Source organism: Numida meleagris, chromosome 1, assembly GCF_002078875.1.
Source record: "Numida meleagris isolate 19003 breed g44 Domestic line chromosome 1, NumMel1.0, whole genome shotgun sequence".
NCBI lineage: Eukaryota > Metazoa > Chordata > Aves > Galliformes > Numididae > Numida > Numida meleagris.
This window is the reverse complement of record NC_034409.1, coordinates 21,456,724-21,469,259: the sequence shown is the minus strand read 5'-3', so window position 1 is coordinate 21,469,259 and position 12,536 is coordinate 21,456,724. Positions and strand designations below refer to the sequence as shown.

General features: G+C 35.2%; 1 long non-coding RNA gene across 1 annotated transcript; it reads right to left on the bottom strand.

The window, feature by feature from the left end:
- Positions 1,806–7,205, bottom strand: LOC110392722. Its single transcript, XR_002434587.1, has 3 exons — positions 6,969–7,205; positions 6,459–6,659; positions 1,806–2,660 (listed from the first exon to the last, which is right to left on the bottom strand). It is a non-coding gene; the product is annotated as an uncharacterized LOC110392722 (long non-coding RNA).

Genomic DNA, 12,536 nt, shown 5'->3' with positions numbered 1-12,536 from the left:
TGGTAAGTATCTTTCTGTACAGAGAAACAAGGACTCATTCTCCAGAACAGGTGTTTTGTTATTCCTGTTGACATTCATATCAGACATTATAATCATATCAGACAGCTTATAATCAGACTGAACTTCTCTACTGGGTTTAGGAAATGGCATGTATGCATTTCTTTCCTTTTATTATTTGACAGTTACTCAAATGTCTATTTATTTAAAATTCAGGGTACATTTACTAATTATTGCCAGAGGCAGTTGTAATCTTAATAGGTCATAATAGGTTACATGTGTCATACTGTTTTATATGTGCCCTAGAATCTCGTTACAGTACATAAAAATGGGATTAATGAGATTTTTTTATATGTCAGATTTGATAACTGGTGCCACATGAAAGCCCTGTGTGAGCCCATTGGGATAAAGGATTTGAGTCTTGAATAGCAGCCCTGAGGGAATGGCTTCATACTCTCTTTTCCTGTGTTTGGTATATGTAGAAAATCAACTTCATTTCTTTTAAACAACAATTTCATATCTGTAATTTTATTTTCTGAATGTCTTTTAGAATGCATTGCTTTAGAATTTAGGAAATAATAGGAAAAGCTGACACAAAATGAAAACAAGTATTACTTTTTCCAATTGTTGCAAAATTATCATCTGGGGAGGAGAAATGAAAAAGTACAGCGTTACACAATTTTTTTTTTTAAACTAAAAAAAGGTACCTAGTTTATTCTGAAAGTAATGCCTCTTTTTTATTTCCACGGAATCTACAACAGATACAAAGAGCATTATAACACTATTTGATAGAACACATTCTCAGCTACAAAACACCATTTTTCAAAATACTCACCACCATTAGCTATGCATTTTTTCCAGTGATGAAGTAGAGCCTGCATGCTGCACATGGCTGTCTGGAACATGGCTTGTTTTTCACAGTGCTGTCACCACAGCCGAAACGCAGTATTCACTGCCTCACTTGTGCTCACATCCACTGTTTGGTCTCCTTAAACATTCAGCAAGTATCAATGAATGTCAATGGGTACAATTGTTTCTGCATGGAGAAATTCAGTCACACACTTTTGCTTCATGTGCACTTCCACGTCAGACAGCTCCTCTGCTGCAATCTGTCGTATGACAATAAAACATAATGGAATATTGGTGGGAAGGTTCAGCCTCTACTGCCATACCACCATCTACCTTTGACATCATGGACCAACACAGTAAGATAGGAAGCATTACTTTCAGAGCAGCCATCGTATTAGTATGCATGTGCTACTAACATAAGACACAACTAGTTTTTTGGCCATTCTGTGCAAGTATTAAAGCTCTTGGAGCAATGGAGCAGTCTAGCTTTCACTTTTTGCATTTTGAGAGCAAAATTTATACACCAAGCCAGCTGAAGAAGGTAATGGGCAATAATTTTAGTCTGGAGAAGACTCCAAGGGAAACCTAATCTCTCTCCAAAATGGTCAGAGTCGTCTCTCAGATAACAGCAATAGGATGAGAGGGAACAGCCTAAAGTTGCACCACAGGAGGTTCGTGTTGGATATTAGGAAAAATTTATTCTCAGAAAGAGTAGCAAGGTACTGGAATGGGCTGCTCAGGGAGGTGGTGTAGTCACCTATCCTTGAAGGTGTTCAAGAAAAGGGTAGACGTGGCACTGAAGGACATGGATTAGGGGGCATGGTGGTGATGGGCTGATGGTTAGACTAAATGATCTTCCAACCCTAATGATTCTATGATGCTATGCCTAATGCATATACATTTGTGAATTTAGGAGCTGCAAAATATTACAGTCTGGATACTTCTGGTACAGAGTGACATGGCAAGGTTATGACTTCAGACTTCTTTCTTGCTTTTTTTTTAAATAAAAAAAAATGTGTATCTGAAAAAGTCCCCAGTTCTGAAGAAGGGAAGCCATTGCATTTAGTATCAGTGGTAGAGGTTCCTGAGAAGTGGACACAAGATAACTGCAGTTTTTTGTAAGTTTATAATCCAACTACATAAAGACAGATTTTATGTGCCTGGCACACGGTATTTTGCAAAGGTGACCTTTCTGTCAAACTGCCCTGGCACCACCTCAGAGGCAGGGATGCTCAAAGAAAAGATCTCTGCATATATTTTAACAGTGGTAACACCACATTCCTTTGGGTTTTGCTGTTAAAGTACTTTGCATGTCAGCTAGAATGTTTTAGAAATGTACTCTGACTCTAGGTCTATAGACCATTAGTGTGTGCATTAAAAATACTGTACACACCAGAAACAACTTTATTTTGTCATTTTCTTAGAAGGGAGAAGACATCTCAGGTCATCCAGAAAATATTTCAGCCAAGGCAGGAATTCTTCTTTCACTAAGCTTTCCAACTCTGTGTTCTACATCTACTCCTATTTTAAATGTTTCAAGAGACATAGCTTCTAAGCATTTTCTAATCCATGTCACATTCTCACCAGAGCTTGCTGTAGCAGTGTGCATTTAAAAGAAATTCCATGAAGATCAATTTTTTTTTCCATGGGAGAGCTTATGTGAAATATTTTCTAATTCTCTATTGGCTATATTAGCTTGGTGAAAAAAGCGTATTTCTATTTCAATTTTCTTTTAGAGCCTTATTTAATTAACTAACTTTCTGAAGGTAAAGCATTTTTGGCTGTTCCTTCTGGTACGTGTATATAGAAGACACCTAGAGAAAAAAATAAGGAAAAAAAAAGTAAAAGAACATCGATTTCTGCATAAATAATTCCATTGTCCAAAGTTAAAAAATACCAGACAACATGCTCTATTTTTCAGTGCAAAAATCAGCAAAAAGTAAAAATCAAGAGAAATAGATGAGAAAAAATGCAAAATATGTAGAAAAAAAAACCCAAAAAAACACGGCAATGTATCTGGGGAATCTTTTAAAATTTTTTGATTACCACAGCAGAAAATGAAAGACATGCTGAAATTGGTTTACTTCTAGCTACTGTTTGTTAAGCAGTGCCCTACACTTTCGTACAGAATTGGGTGCAGAGCCTGCCTGTTACAACAGGCAAACTTTTGCCACCCTGTGATATGAAGTACTCCTGATTTAGAAATCTGTTGTTTCTTACTTTTCACTTGAACACTGCAGCATAGCTGAGACCATTTTTGTTGAGTGCAGATTCCTTCTATCTGTGTATTTAAAAGGAAATTAATGTTCTTTTTACAAACTTAAAAACTCTTTGTTATCCACTTACTAGACTAAATTATGTCCCCAGCTATGACAGCATAAGTGTCAACTCAGCACAAGCAGTCCAAAATTGTACCAATGCAAATGAGAATAAATTTTGGCCCAGTCACTTCAAAGTAGCAGGACCAATAAAAGTAACACTGTCTTTATTAACTAACTCAAACTGCTTTTGCCTACTGTAAATGCACTTTATCTACTGTAATAGATAGAATCTACTGTTAAGCATTCCTTCAATGTCTGTCATCCCTCGATTTTTGAAATCACAACACTGAGGTGATCTGAAGTTATGTTTCCACTTCTTCCTGAAAATCCTATTGTGTTGCCATCTTAAAGCTGGAATTTGCATCCCTTTTAACTTTCATTCTTGGATCTGACATTTAGCGAATAGTTAAAATTGGTTCATTCCTTATACTAATACTATGAATTTATATTAATGTGAAACCAGTTACAAAGACTTGAAGCAGAATCCTCTGTCCCAATTTAACTTTATGCTGTATCATCAGGGCAAAAATCTATTCATTTCCTAAAAACCTTCAGTTTGAAATATTCTTCATATTTCAATATCTGCTTCAATAGGATTTCTTCATTTTTGCAGAGTTAGATGATATTTTGGAGCCATTTGCCAGAAGTTTCTTAAAAATTTGGAACAATTATTTAATAAATATGCTGCCAAACTACACTCATCCATTAGGAACAAGCTAGGAGAGATTCTCTGAAATTGTCGGCTAATCATTTCGCTCTAACACGTTTCTGCTGTATTAGGAAGCTGTAAAGCTTTAGCATTTTCTTTATATCCCCTACAACTTCAAGATCAATTATTGTCAGTATTCCCCCTTCATCTGCCTTGACAACTGAAATTTTTATTCATTTTCATTACATATATGAAGTAGTTTTAAAGCTCAAGTTTATGTTACCTCACAATTGAACATTTGTTATTGGGAATAATACAATCTATTTAAGTGAAACCTCAAAGTCTTATGAGAGCTGAGGGTCTTTATGCTGTGTATTCTCCATAAACTTTTAAGGTATTACTCTTGATCATACGTGGGATTTCATGATATGGTTTATGATATTCATTGGCTTTATATTGGTTTTCTCAATACTTTTAAAATACTAAACTTTATCAGCAAAATCTTACATGATTAGAGACCTACTTGACTGAAGTGTTTTATGCTTAATAACTGTATTAAAGGAATATACTTCATACATAATGAAATAATACTAAAATATTTCAGTTTCCTTCACTTGTCTATTGGTTCAGGGAAGAAAAGCACACTACAAGAATCATTAGTCAGTCTGCTTTTAATTTATATCTCATGCAGAATGCAGTGGCAAACCTGACTGTAAGTCTGCCACTGTGGCTGCGTAAACAGAGCATAAAATTAAAACTTTTACTACTTGCTTTAAAATTACGTTATATAAATATTTCTTATTAGACACAGCTAGCTGTCTTCAAAACAAGAAGTAACCATGATGTTTATTCAAAATATTGCATTCTGCAAGTTTCTTACATAAGACCTAGAGACCTTCAATCAAATTGACCTCTGTTCATACTCCTCCTCCTATAAATCTTAACCAGCTAACTAAATGTGTTAATATGGCTCTGTTTCTTTCTTTCTGAGAGGTTACATCCAATATTGTTGAATTATCAACTCAAGCAGTACAAGTTTGCTCACAGTGAAAAGAAACACACTGTTGCTCCAGTCAACACTTTCAATAGATCACTAACAGAGCTGCCAGAAATACTTGACCTTATAAACCATGTATGAACAACTAATTTATTTATGATTTTCATATTATTCAAACAGACTTAATTAATAAAGAATCAAGTAATCAAAGTAGTGCCTTAATAAGACCTCTACTGGAACTATTTAGAACACGTATACTTCACAACAGAGGTCATGCAGAAAAGACTAATCTGTCAGAGATCCAGACAGGCAAGACAGTAAGTTCTTATGATTTTACACAAGTATCCAGGGCTCCATCAGGAGAAGTGAGGCCAGCAGGTCAAGGGAAGTAATTCTGCCCCTCTACTCTGCTCTCATGACACCCCACCTGGAGTACTGCATCCAGTTCTGGGGCCCTCAACACAAGAAGCACATGGAGCTGTTGAAGCAGGTCCTGAGGAGGGCTACGAAGATGATCAGAGGGCTGGAGCAGCTCCCCGTCAGGGACAGGCTGAGAAAGCTGGGGCTTTTCAACCTGGAGAAGAGAACAATCTGGGGGGACCTTATAGTGGCCTCCCTGTACCTGAAGGGGGCCTACAGGAAAGCTGGGGAGGAACTTTTTATAAGGGTATGTAGCAACGGGACAAGGGGCAATGGCTTTAAACTGGAAGACAGTAGATTTAGACAAGATATAAGGATCTTAACTGCGAGGTGCAAGGTTACAACAAAGACGGTTTCTAACATGGACCAAGCTGTTTCTATACATTTAACATGTTACATCTGACTTTTTTTGTCCCAAAGCTATGCTCACTGAGGGTTCTAGTCCTAAGTTTAGTTTGGAGAGGCCAGTTCAGGTATATCAATATCTATCGTGCCAAAACAATAACAGCAACAACAACAACAAAACCACACACACACACACACACAAAACCCACAAAGATTAATAATACAAAGAACCGTATGCATGTATTGCCTTTAACTGTATCATAAAGTCCCCAGAATATATACATCGGTGGATAAGGGAGTCATCTTTCTTTCTGCACAGGATCTACAATGCTGTAAGGACATTGGGCTCAGCCTGCAAAAGCAATCTAATTTCATAATGTGTAATGCCAGGTCTCACTTAGAAAGGTGGCAAATTACTCTGTCTGACCCTGGCAACATGCAAAATGACAGATAAAACACACAAGCATTCTGTAAGTGTATGCTATGGTCTGTGTTAAAATGATCTTGTTGTTTTTCTATTTTACTATCAAACTACATCTGAGAGTGACCTGTACTTGCACAGGATGGACTTTTTTTTTGTGGTCTTGGGCCTTTGTTAAAAGCACAACACAGAATAAGATTGGTTTTCTGTCTTGTCCAGTACGTCACTGGAACACAGAGAGGAGAAGTCACTGCAGATAATGATGATGGAATGTTTATGACAAGTGATTTCAATGTCAAGTTCCTATTCCTAAATCATATGCATTAAAGTTTGGGAGAGTCCTGCTTTCATCAAATTTGCAGTTAATATATTCAATTCCAATTAAAGCAGCTATTATCATTGCTCTTGAGTTAGAATTCTTCATAAAATATGTTAATTCACACAAAAACTATTTCTTACCTAGATTGTGTTTACCTCTGTCTCCTCACTGTTTTCAAGCGTACTTTAGAATTATACAGGTATTATCTTTTCCTTCCACAAAGACACAATCGGTATATCTTCTTTCTTTATCTCTTTATCCCCACAGGCAATTTCTTGAAGCTTTGGTTGGTTTTTCTTCTTTTTAGGCAAATCTTCCTTTTCCCCGCAAGGAAAAGAGTACTACATAAGAATATAGTAAGAGACAGTAAGAAGACTTAAATGTGAAGATAGTAAAAGAACATCACATATTATATTTTGACAGATTCTCTAAATAATTGCTTATGGAAAAATAAATTTCCTTAAAGAAGTGATTGTTGAATTGATTAATCAATACATTAAAATATAGAGATTTGACTCCCTGTTGTGGAATCAAAGTTATTGTTCATTTGTAAGTATATTAACTTATATAATTTTCATTATTTTTTATCTTCCAGCTATGGTTGTAAGTGACACAGACCACTTTCTATTGGGATGAAAATCATGACTTACATTGTTTCCAAGTGTATTTGGCTTTCATTTTATCCTGTTATTTTGATTAAGGGAGTTTGAAAATCAAATTCTTGTGTTGTTCTCTGTCCTCCAGCAATTTTATTTTTTATCATGCCCTGCTCACTCTTGCTAAGCAAAACTTCACAAATCTCTTTTGCTTCTTGTCGGATTAAAAATACACTTATGTATCCAAATCTAAACTCATAAAGTCCATGTTGCACTTTTGAAGGAGGTGAATCAAGTGAGTAACAGGTCTCTCCACTTTTGAAATTGCTGGATTTTACCCAGAGTGATTAACACAAGCCTCAAAACAGATGGTTGTTAAGTATTACTGTGGATAAAAGTATGGAGAGTCATCATCAGGTAATTTAATACATTTGCTGAATTAATGGCTTCTGTGGAGCTGCAGTTTGTAGCGTAAGTAAAATCACCTCATTCATTCAGAGATCCTCCTTAAAATCTTTTTAATTGGCTTAAGTATAGCAGTCATTTTATTCTCACTATAATTTGTACCATGGAGGTGCTTAAGAGCTGAGAACATGGTCTTTTGTTTCTTAATGCTATTCAAACACAAAGTGATGGATTATCTGTATCTCAAAGATCCTGTGTTCTAAGTAGATGAAAAGAATATGCAATAAAACGCAGGGAAGAAAATGGCTGATCTATACAGGTATTGTAGTGGCTTATCTACGCTGTTATAGAAAGAGCCATTGAAAACTTTGCAACCATCCACTACAAATGGCATTTAAAAATGCTTATGCTATGACTGTTAAATTTAATGGAAGTTCCACCAACTGCAGAGCAAGCTCTCAGACAAAGAAGCTCTAAGGATGAATTCAAAGCAATTTAGCTATACTTAATTTGTGTCAGAGCATTATTTTCTCACTTTCTTTCTTTTTTCCTCCCTCTCTCTTTCTCTCAAAATAATTTAGGAAAATAAATTTTTCCTGCCTTATAGATTTCCTCCAGTAAGTAAAACATTATACAATTTGCAACAGAGAGAGCTTCAAGGTGAGCTTCTCTAAGTTATTCAAAAGAAAGGATAAATACATGCATTTGTCACTTACAGTGCAGTAAGAGAGTTGTGGCAGTCACTGAACAATTAAAAAGTGCTTTGTCCTCTCTCCCACCTGCTACAGGCTAGTTCTACACATCTAGTAGTATAACGGGGTACATACTGATTAGATTGTGCAAAAATGATCCACACTAATCTAAAAATTGTGATAGTGAGGTTTCCTCACAAGGATAATTCTGATGGAGTAGAATTAGGAAAAAGTTCTTCACCTTGTCATACGTGCAAGAAACAGTGATCTCTTGTTAACAAGATATGGTTGAAAGCTGCCACCATATTAAGGACTGCAGTCTTTTCTTCCAACTCAAAAGCAGCCAATAGAGCTTCTCAGACTTCAGATTAAAAACTTAAAAGACAATTTCTGAAAGAAAAGAAAAGAAAAACAACTGAAAATAGAGATAGTTAAAGAGGTGAAGAGTCCTTAGATCATGGAATTTTGTTTTGATATTTTTGTAAAATAGAATGATTAAATTGAGTTCTGCTAAAACTGAAATTCTTTTCCAAGCAATGAACTAAGGGATAAGAAGCATGGCAAGGTTTGACCCATTCAGTAAAAAACCTTGCACCTGTTTGTGATCAGTATAGAACATCTAGCTACAGAGCATGACACATCAGCATGAAGCAACAGCTTCCTAGATTCTAGCGATCCGTATTTCAGAGACAAAATGTGACATACCTTGCCATGTTTAGAATTTAGTGGAATTCTGTTCCACTGACGTGTAATTTTTTCTGAGTCCACTTTTGGCATTCACCAGTATCACAAGGCAATGAGCTCCACAGCTTAAGTACCTAACTACTTTTGGATGACTCTTCTCCAAATGATTCATCTGGTGACCTCTTTGCAATATACTGTGAACAACTGTGAATAATCATTCTATATTCACCTTCTCCATGTTAAATGTATCATACTTTATACTTTACGCTCTATCATTAATACTTCCTATTTTTATTTTAACCAATTTTTTTTATGAACACTGATCAATTTGTCATCAGGCAATCAAAAATTAGTCAATGAACACCACTGTGAACTGGAATTCGGAATGCATCACAACTGTCATGATTAGGATTGCTTAGTGGTTTACTCTGATTTATTTTCCCCCATGGGCACTATTTGCATTTCAACTGCCACTCTTTCAATATTGTGAGAACTTCTACAATGAGATTTTCCTACCAAGTTTTATGGTTAGCCTTTATTTTTCATTTGCTGAGTACTTTTATGCTACTATTTGTTGTGACTTTGCTAATTATACTCTTCTCATACTATTTATAAATGCTCTGAATATCACAAACATCATAAAAGAGTTAGGTGGAATTTATTCCTTTTATTTGTCAACCAACAAATGCTAGATTTTCTTATGTCATCTTTTCATATATATTGAGGGAAATTACCCAGGAAAAAAATTATCCTCGTTTCTTAGCAGTTTATGGTGAAATTAGCATTAAATTAAACCAAATGCAATAATTCATAAACTGACACAAAATAAATCACAGCTCTACATGAGGCAAATGTCCACTCTTCCACTGTAGTCAGAGAAGAGTGAATCATGCAGTTAATGGAACCTGAAGGGCTCTTCAGCTTACCCTGAAGTAGACACTTGTGTCTGGTTCCACAATAATGTGGTAATCTTTATTTTCAACATTATGGTGTCTTTCAAAGAAATTTCGGCCAAAAAAAAAATTATAGATATACATGTAAACCCCATCTCAGCTCTTCCATCAAATAAATTATTTGACTTTGTATCATATTTATCTATGTGACAGTTTCTTTTATATTTATTGTACTTTGTACTAATTTTTCTAGTACAGGAGATTAACATACTGATCTGTAGATTTCCACATTCCACCAACCCCTTTAAAAAGTAAATATTGTATTTGCTTCCTGTCATTCTACTGATAACGAGTTTGATGTATGTAATAGGTTACAGGATTAATTTGACAGTTTCATTTTTTAGTTCTTTCTGGGCAATGGACACACATTTGACAATTTCTTGCAATTCATTTTGCTGTTTTATTCTAAAATATCTTCTAATGACAAGTAAGTCTATGACAGCCCTTCAATTTCTCATTTAGGAAGTAAGTAGTTTTAATTATAGCAATGGCCTTAACCCACTTTTTCCTCAAGAAGCCTCTGGAGGAGTTAGGATAGTGGTCATTTTGAATCCCATTTAATTTGTCATAGCTTTATGTTCAGTACACTAGTAATTTTGAATAGTATACTCATAGTGATTGCAGGATTTTTCATCTTTTGGAATTCATTAATTTTATTGTTCAGTTAGCTTTCTCATTAATTGTAGATATTCTTTTAAAAATTACAGAGTTTAATTTTTTATATTTCTCTTTTACTTCTAAGTACATAGAAGTTAGCAGACCTACCATTTGATTAGAAATCTCTTATAGTTTCTGATTATTTAATCTCTGCATTATATCATGAGTTTACCTTGTCTCTATGGAAACACTGAGACTTCCCATTATTACTTTCTTTTCTGTTGCATCATTTGTGATTTCTTTAATATGTCATAGTCATGTAACATACCATTTAGATACCAGACAGAGGAGTTGTCCGCTTGTTCTCTTCCTATTTAGGCATAGTCTTATTTACTGACCTATTAGTTAATTGTCTTGTTTAACTCTACAGTTTAGTTACATGTGTCACTGCTAAAATGCGTCAGTCTTCTTCTGAAATGACATACTGTGATCTGGAGATCATCATTTATGATTGATATCTATTATTATTATTCTTTCATCTGTATTATTATTTCATCTGTAGAGATGAAAGAATTTATATCAGCTCCTCTCATATTACTTGTGGATGCTGGGTTGTGTTGTTTTTTTCCTGTGCTATAGGATGAGTCACGAGAAGGTATACCTACCAATCATATATTCCACTACTTTAATATATAATCATATATATTATCATTTAAATGGATGATTGTACCAAAAAGAAACCTGAAAGAATGAGCTCAGTCTAGCTAATGAAATAGTCCAGATAATGAGATCACAAGTTTTATTTAAAAGGGAGCCACAGGTCATTCTCATGACTGCCACATGAAGACAGTATAATAAAATCTCTTTTTTTGTTGTACGGTTACTTAAGGACAATGACATTCAGGATATTAATGAGCAATAATCACAAAGAACAATACAGTACTGAATGGAAATTCTGTGTTAGTGCTATAAAAGAATCTTCTTGATAAAGAACGTTATACATACTCAAGGAGTCCTAGTTATATTAATAGTAGCCTCTGCACAAGAAAAAGTAAATTGTGAATACACATTGCCAGCACAACCTGACTGGGCTGTTAAAAAAAAAAAAAAAAAAGGAAATAAACAAGGAGAAGAGAAAAACTCTAACAAATTTACATACATTCTTCATCATGGTACATTGTCAGATGAGTTCTTCACTGAGGTCAGGTCAAGAAAGATATTTTAGAAATGTATATGGTACCTCAGAAATGCACAGATCTCAATAGCACCCATTCTAATGCATTCATCTGATGAGTTTAAAAGTGACTAGACAGTCATTGTAAAATAATTTAGGGTCCTCCTTGAATTGAAGTGCAATCAGTGAGTCTGGAATTTTATTAAGAAGCGTACCAGGCTGCAGGTATATTTTTCAAGTCTGAATCTTCATAGTGAAGATTAACTTCAACTGTTAATTGCAGTGAACGGCTCAATGTCCAGATGAAGAGCGATGATGAATGGTGTTCCTTGGGGGTCTGTATCAGGACTGGCATTATTTAACATCTTTGTTGGTGCCATGAACAGTAGTAAGTAAGCTCAATATGATTTGACAGTGTGCGCTTTGCAGGCCAAAAAAACAACCACTTCTTAGAATACAACAAAAGAAACATGGCCAGTAGGTCAAGGGAGCTTGTTTTTTCCCTTTAGCCTACGCTCAGGAGACCCCACTTGCATTCAGCTCTGGGGCCTCCAGCACAAGGAGAAAAGGATGGAGCACAGCCCTGTCGAAAAGGACCTGAGAGTACTAGTGGATAGCAATGTGCCCTCGCAGCCCAGAAAGCCAACTGCGTCCTGGGCTGCATCAGAAGAAGCATGTTCAGGAGATCGAGGGAGGTGACCTTGCCCATTATTTATTTGATATCTATACTTGTAACTTACTATGATTTTTTGATCTATAAATGAAAATTTTAGGTTCTTCTGGACACCTTCTTGGCACTACATTTATTTTAGAACCTTGATACTCATTTTTACAGACCATTGGTCTGTGAATTTTTGTCTTTAACCTCTCTTTCTCTTTCTCCTAGTCTCCATATGTGTTGATACAGTATACCAGATTGAACAATAGGTAGTGTAATAATTTTAAAAATAGTTACAATTTCCAATATTCAAAGGAATTATTAATTATTCTTTTGTCAAAGTTTTAAAAGCTGTGAACACTTTTGTACTTTCATTTAGACTGTGCTGTTCCTCTGTGACTGAAGACTTAGATGAAATAAGCAGCAAAGTTTAAATAACACATAAATTACTGACATTAA